This window comes from Magnolia sinica, chromosome 9 (genome assembly GCF_029962835.1).
Source record: "Magnolia sinica isolate HGM2019 chromosome 9, MsV1, whole genome shotgun sequence".
Lineage (NCBI taxonomy): Eukaryota > Viridiplantae > Streptophyta > Magnoliopsida > Magnoliales > Magnoliaceae > Magnolia > Magnolia sinica.
Genome location: NC_080581.1, coordinates 65,967,052 through 65,975,066, shown reverse-complemented (window position 1 = coordinate 65,975,066; position 8,015 = coordinate 65,967,052). Strand labels below are relative to the sequence as shown.

General features: G+C 36.8%; 1 long non-coding RNA gene across 1 annotated transcript; it reads right to left on the bottom strand.

Moving 5' to 3' along the window:
- Nucleotides 1-308: 308 nt before the first annotated feature.
- On the bottom strand, nt 309-1,083 carry LOC131256396 (uncharacterized). The gene is made up of 3 exons (XR_009176788.1): nt 791-1,083; nt 590-670; nt 309-477 (listed from the first exon to the last, which is right to left on the bottom strand). It is a non-coding gene; the product is annotated as an uncharacterized LOC131256396 (long non-coding RNA).
- Between the last annotated feature and the right edge of the window lie 6,932 nt (nt 1,084-8,015).

Here is an 8,015-nt window from a genome sequence, read left to right as displayed (position 1 = left end):
TGGTGCTGGTATTTCTGACAGAAGCGCTGGTATAGAAAGCGCCGCTAAAGATCTATCTAAGCGCCGATAAATCCTCTATATTTTTTAAAATTATATATAATTCAATTGAAACCTGTATTGCTATCACAATTTCCAATGCTCACCGGTCTTAAAATTACCTCACAAAGCCAATCAAATGCACAATTCTTTAAAGTAGAAAATGATAGCCTGCTATTTGTATTTTGAAATGTGGACCATAAGCGGGTATCTAAAATCGTACCACAGCTCACAACTAACTGTCAATTCATCATCATCATCATCTAAGCCTCGTCCCAATTAATTGGGGTTGGCTACATGAATCTGTCCCACCATTTTATTCTATTCTAGCTAGATAAACCAACAATGTTTTAGACTAAGAAAATGAGAAGAACTCACTTTCTTGTTACTTGCTGCATCTTCTGCTTGTTTAACCAGGGTGGTTCCTTCAGTAGTAACATCCTGCATCACAAAGCACTCAGTAACCATAGAGAGGCAAGATAAACATAAGAGGGTAGTTGCTATGTTCTATTTATAAAACCAAAATGCAACTTTGGAAGGAAATGCACCCCACCTGCTTAAGTATTTGAGAAACGGGATCTAAGCCTCTAGTTATTCTACAAAATAGCCTATACATCCTTGAGAGATCATCCACCTAACACAGTGAAGACAACAAGAATATTTTTTGCTCACTAAACTAAAAGAAAGCGCATAATCTTCACACAACAGCAACAACATAACCAACAACAAATTATATTTGCATCTCAGTTCATACCTGGTCGCTGTATGTAATATTCGTGAATGCTTTCACAAGTTGTTCTACTGCAGTAAAATCCTTAGCCCTGTAATTTTAAGGAGAAATATACACTTAGAACTCCAAAAAACAAAGTTAGACATGGCCTATAGTTGTATGAAGAAAGAAAGGAAGCGCTAACAGATTCACGTGCAGAAGCGAAGCAGCATCTATCTCAACTATTAGCAAGTATAAATGGCAAAGAAGCAGGAGCCAGAAAACAAGTCCATAGCACAAGTTCAAAGCATGAGCAGCACATGGTAGAAGGAACCTGCAACTAATTTGATCTAAAATCATACAACAACCCTTCTCCCTCTTCCTTTACCCGGGCTTGGGACCGGCAATGCAAGTAGTTGCATTGGCGGAGTTAAAAAAGGGCTTAAGATCCAATCCAATTTGAGAATTTTTATGCCTCCTAAAGCACACTATATCTATGCTTGGCCATATAAAAATTCTCAAATAGGCAACTGACTGTCCTATACAACAATTACATGATCAATCACAATTGACTTCATCATCTAGCTAAATAATAATAGAATGAATTTTAAACTAAAGAAACGAATTTTGTTTTGATAAATTAACCTAGTAATATCTACTACATACTAGTAACATACGAGCAATATTGGGGCACCATACCATAGGCTACAAGAATATCATGTCCCCTTAAAAAATAAATCCTCCAAGGATAACACACACACACACACACACACACACACACACATAATAAGTTGTTTATTGTCATTCACAATCACAAGTATTATTCATCATCCAACTAACTATTAACACCATTTGCAAAAATAGAAGATATCCAACCAACTCTATATAATAACTTGTAACTTAACCTACTGGGAACCGTCATATATCGTAATATCTTACAGCAGAGTGGGTTCTGAGGAGTTACAAGTTGGGCCTCTAGGAAAGCATATGAAGTGACAAAAATATAAATTAAGCAAGATCAATTATTTATGGAAGAGATTGATGAATAATACTTGGCAATTTTCTTGATTTTCTTTAGGGAAAAAGTAGCAAAAAATGTATTCATAAAGCAACCCATTTAATCGATAAAGAAATTTTAAAAATAGGTTAACCATAACATCAATCCACAATCAATTTAACAATCTTGGTCTTTTAAAACTGGAATATCAAACATCAACCCTTAATTCTCAGACAATTCCAAAAAACATATATATACATATAAATTGAAAAAAAAAAGTTCAGAAAAAGAAGTGGAAAAATACAAACTCAATCGAATTCTAGAAAAGAATGCCCATTTTGATCTGTAGCTGATTGAAACTTTCAACCTACTAATGTATGCATGATATTAAGAAAATGTGCCATGTTTGAAGTTATGATAGAAAAAAAGCTGTTAGTCATAAGGGCAAATATGCAAACACATATGCATGCATGTGCAACATGTACATGTACACCTCTGTATATAGTATGAGGATATGCATGTACATATGCACGCAGAAAGATATATGCAGACAGAAAGATGATCAGTTATTATAATGCAAGATAAAATCTTACTTGTGGAAAGAGCAAAATGAGAATTTTTGTGATCAGTTTCCCTTTTTTTCACGGAGCAGTGCAACTGCAGTTTGACAAGCTTAAGTGTAAGTGAAACCATACCAAAACAAACATAAGAATCATGGGACTCCATCAGTTTAAGGTCATTATGAACTGATGCATTTTCAACACTCCAGTACATAAAGTGGGGGGCAAAGTTCAAACCTACTTACCAACCAAATAATAGTAACAATAATGATGATAGTAATTTCTACTTAGTTAGCTCCATATTCTGATTTACAAATCAGAAACTGAGAACATAGGGAGTGTAACATAACCAATAACCAAAATAACATGGAAGAAAACCAATTGACAAATGTCATCACTTTTGTGCAATAAAAACTTCATCAAGCTAGGCTCTTAACATGTCAGGTTCAGGCCGGGTACTGGTGTCCCCATATTCTGTTTTCCAGCTTATTTTAGGCAATGGTCCCACAACTGAAGAAATAAAAATTTCAGGTGGACCACATCACAGGAAACAGTGATTATTGGCAACGGATGGTTCACCTGAAATTTATATATGCTTTATTTTTTGTATCATGCTTTAAAATAAGCTGGAGAAACAGATGAATGACATAGATATACAATTAATACATATAGGTGGGTCCTATGGTTAGGGTCTCACCACATCGGTGGTGCCGGGGTCACATACAAGTCGCTCTCCATAACGTGGCCCACTTCAACTACATCTGCGGACCACATTAATACCCTCTCTATAAACAAGCTGAAACCGCATCCTCTAATAAACCAATCATGGCCCCACATCCATCTGCACAATTAAGAAAAGGAGAAATACTCCAATACTCATGTAGAGTGTGAGAGATGACACGCAGGCACTTAGAAATTGCATAAATGGGATACCAGTAATTCAAATTTAACTGTCCAAAATATGTCTTCCCAATTTGGATGTATCATGAACTAAAATTTATGATTATTTTTATAAAAAAATTATTATCCACTATCAGATTGGTAGACATTTATTGGATGGTTAAAATGAAAAATATCCAATGGTCGGGTGAGTGCATGCATCTGAGGTTAGAGTCGTTCCATCAATCTAATTTTCAGAATTTAGTTAATGTATGCCACGTGTACAATTTCTACGTGCCTGTGTATCAAGTATCCCTCTGAGTATCATGTAACTGCAAGAGCCTGCTATCAAACAATACCATGTTTGACAAGCCACTTTGCAATTCACCCAGATCAGGAAAATAGAAGAGAACAAAATCCAGATCATCATAGCCGCAAAACATTTGAATTTGAAATACTATGCCAACTCTAACATATAAATTGAAAACTGTTAGAACAGAGACATTTCATCAAACACATGTTGTGCACACCTTAAACATTCACAACGATAAACCATAAAAGTGATTTTTTAGGAAAGCCCTAATCCTTTTCCCATTACAGAGTTTAGGAAATCCCTAATTCCAATATTGTATCCTCTGATAATCTGCGGATTTACAGATCTAAAAATAAAAAACCTAAATATCTATTTGAGAGAAATGAGTACCTGGCCGGGGAAGAGATGAAGGGCAGGAGCTGCTGGCCGCACCAGATCTGGAGATGATGCCAGAGAGAGAGAGAGAGAGAGAGAGAGATAGGCACGGGGTCCGGGAGCGAAATGACTGTAGGGTTTTTTTTTTTTGTTTTTTTTGTTTTTTTTTGTTTTTTGGCTGACGGAGAGAGAGGCGCAGGGTCTGGGAGCAAAATGACTGTAGGTTTTTTTTATACATATATACCGTAAACATCCGTGGGCCCTGTTTTACACAGCGCCAGTGTAAGAGGCACCTAAAGTGCCGCTGGTACTCTCTTTTGTTGTAGTGTCAGTTGCCTTCTACTTTAGAAGAGGGTCCCTCTTTTATAGCAAGAAGGACTAACAACATTGAAAGAAGCTGCCGACTGTCCAAAAACCTAATCGGTATAGTCTTTCATATTTTTGGCTTAAAAACAAATGCCTTTTAATCTCATTTATTAGGCGAGGAGGGACTGTTCCCTTCCACCTCAGTGGACCACTAAGTTAGTGTCCATTGAGCCACACAGCCAAGCCAGACGTCGCATGTGTACAACATCTGAATCATTAATAAGGAAGGGTCCACGTTGACGATTACTGGGTGCAAAAATTAGATGAATCCATTCGTTAGGTGGACCACACCTGTATGCTGACTCCTTTTCGGTACATCGGCTTCTGCATTGCGCCTCACCTGATAAATGGATTTGCCTGATTCTTGTACGGATTACTGTTCAAGAAAGGGCCTACCTTTTCAACGGTTTGGATGTCTTATGTGCTTGAATCGTTGGCTGTTTCACATTATTAGATGGGTGGATGGTGTATATGTTGCGGAAGAACATTGGCGTACGGATGCAACACAATGTTAGTATTGTCTTGATGGGTCAAGTTGATACAAATAGGGCCCCAGGTTAGATGATCAGAACCATCAAACCGATGGTTCCTACAATAGATTGTATATACTCAAAGAAAAAAAATAATCCAGATTCGAATATCTATTTGATATCTGGACTTTTTTAAAAAAATGTAATTAAGTTGCCTTACCTTTTCTTAACCATCTATTTCTTGGACATTGATCAATGGGTGACTTTTTGTAAATCTCACATCCACGAATCGAACAATCAGATAAACGGTTTAGATCACCTCACCATATGCTTCACATGTGCACAATCTGACACATCAGGATGCTGTTCATGGTATGAGGCATCAGTACGTACCTTATAATATTGCCTGTGGAAGATATGTAAGCAGGAGTTTTATTTATTTATTTTTGGGTGGATGAGTTGGACCGTTAGATATGGTTTTTATTAATGTTGATTACGTGTTGTGTACAAAAAAAAAATGTCAGAAATTTTAATCCTATATTTAGCATTAATGCTTCTTAAGCACTGAGGAGATTGGTGATTGGTGAGTGGGTGCCAAGGTGACACCGTAATTGTGAGATCTGGTCCATTCATCAGGTTGGACCTATCATGGACATGCTCCGGTACAAAATTGAGCCAATCCATGTTGATGTAGAGCAGGTTGCGTACAATTTCATGGCCAAGATGGACCAAAAAAGGGCTGATTGGAGGCGTAAGTGATCCAGACCGCCAAAACCTTAAAACGGGCCTATCTTACAAACCGGAATGAGTTATCCAACATGTCATATATGACTTTGGGATAGGATGAGCTACTTTAGCCACCTAACGGATGTCGAGTTTGTAAATTTCCATTAGATCAATGGTTGAATTTCCATTTTATTTTCATTTTTACTATTTATAGTAAGTTTTAATTTGATTATAACTCTTCATCAGTTGGGCTTTATATCCAACATAAAAAAAAGTGCTTAAAATAATTAGGAGAATGGCATGGTCAAGCCATATATGGCACTTACTATTTTTTTTGCCAAAAACCATGAGGTCCACTGGAAATCATGACCACCTATAAATAAGAAGTTTATTATTTATAATAAGTCACAATTTATACGAGATTTTGTTATAGCATGAGGTATCTATTCGTGAGTAGTCCAAAATAGCTCCCTCCATTCGGAGTAGTTACTCCCCTCTAGGAAGAAGTGCTCGGCCTCAACACGTCATTAACTGCATTCCATGTCAAATGAACTACCGGCCTTTGTTTTTGAGCCTACAGTTTCCGAAGCTGTGTACAGATGGATGGTCCGCTGTTCGTGTGGTCTACTATTTTTTAATCCGCGTATCGGATGGGCCATGATTGAGGGAATATACAATGGCCCAAAATTTCCTCCAGGGAAACGAGGGACTATACAATGTTTGATCCATCTTGCGTTCGAGGTAACAAACACTACGTAAATGGGGATGGCCTACTAGATGTTCCAAATCATTAATTCATACAGCGAGGCCAACGGTGGATGGGAGATACCTCATGAAGAATCTATCCCGTCATATAATCCAGACCGTCTGATTTGCCCCACCTATTTGTGTACCACTAGTTGTCAATGCCCCTTTCATTGTACGGCCCATATGGATGGAGAGTTGGGGCATGGGACCCAAATAAGAGGCCGCACCTGTCGCATCACTGCCCCAGAAATAAGCGTTAAAAAGACAAAACAAAAAAAGAAAAAAGAAAAAAGAAAAAAACTCTTTGGGGAACCATTACATACATTGTGGGGTCAACCCATGTCATGGTAGAATCCAAACCGTACATTTGGTGCCCCTTGTTACTTAGAATCGACCCAGGCCCAGTACATGATCTGTATATACATATTAATCATGTCTAAGAAATACAAATGACATCACCGCCACTGCCCATAGGTAAAGCTGACAAGAGTCATCAGACGGAGCAATGCATTCACATGATACATAGGTTTGAAGGGGGTATTAACTTAGATTCATAAACTCTAATGGTTATCTGAAATTTCCAACTACAAAAAAATCAATTGAACATAAAATAAAATAAACTAGGAAAATAACTTTAGACAAAAATAATTAGGATCCAGCCAAATCAGAATATTTAATTGTCATTAAAGAGAAATGCAGTGCATGCATGGTTATAAAACCCATACATAATTAGCAACCAAGCATGTGGACAACACAAGTGTGGAAGGAAACGACAGCTCGTGGACTAAAAATGCCAAATTTCATTGCTGTTTTGCTTGTAGTTTTCATCTTGACAGCTGCTTGTAACGAGTCTCTCTCTGTCTCTCTCTTCCTTGTTGTAAGGTTTTATTAGTAAAGAGGAGTTTACAGGTGGTGCTTGGATGAAAATTTACGGTCGTGTGTAAATTTAGATGGTAAATTTTGAATGTAAATAATTTACAAGTAAATACTCTACTATAAAATATTATTTTTAAAACCAAAACCTCATATTTTATGTTACAAGTAAAGAGATTACACCTTAAAAAATATTATATATAACAAAGTATTATAAATGATCCGTATGTTGGGTTTTTTCAAAATTAGAAGAAAAAGATTTTAATTTGTAAAAGAACTTTTAGAAAAAATGGTCATGGCTTTTGGTGATTGTTGGTGACCATTGGCGGTGCCTCTTGGTGAATGGAGCATCATTTAGATTTGAAATGGAGGGATACCATTTGAAAAGACACCACTATTGATGAAAAGACACCATGGAAGAAGATATCTTTTCATGAAAAGGGTCTTTAGCATCTCTTGTGATTCTATATAAACCCATTTTTGAGTCGATCCAAATTCACAATTCTAACAATCTCTTCTCTATTTCTTCTTTTTCTCCATTTTCATTTTGGATGGTTTTTAGAAAGTTACAGTTTTCAGGTGCTAAACTGTAAACAGTTTTTCAGGCAGTAAATTACAAACGGTTTTCAAGGGGTAAATTTTAACAGCACAGAAGTCAGGGGTGTATGCTATAAAAGTGTGTTTGGGGTGCAATTTTTCAGTTTTGCAGGTCGAAACCCACATTTCTCCAATCTTGGAGAAGATGCTTATTGTATCCTGGAGGCGAATTTGCTGTAACCTTCTTGCTAATTAGTTTAATCATTAGTGGGGTGCGAATATCGCCTTAAAGATAGCGACATCGTAAGCGCCTTAAGCCTATCTTTAAGTGATTCTTTTTCTATTTTTCCGCTTAAATCATAACATTTTTAAGGCGATATAATGGTCTCTTCTATGGGTCATCCTGACTTTATTCAAATTACACCAT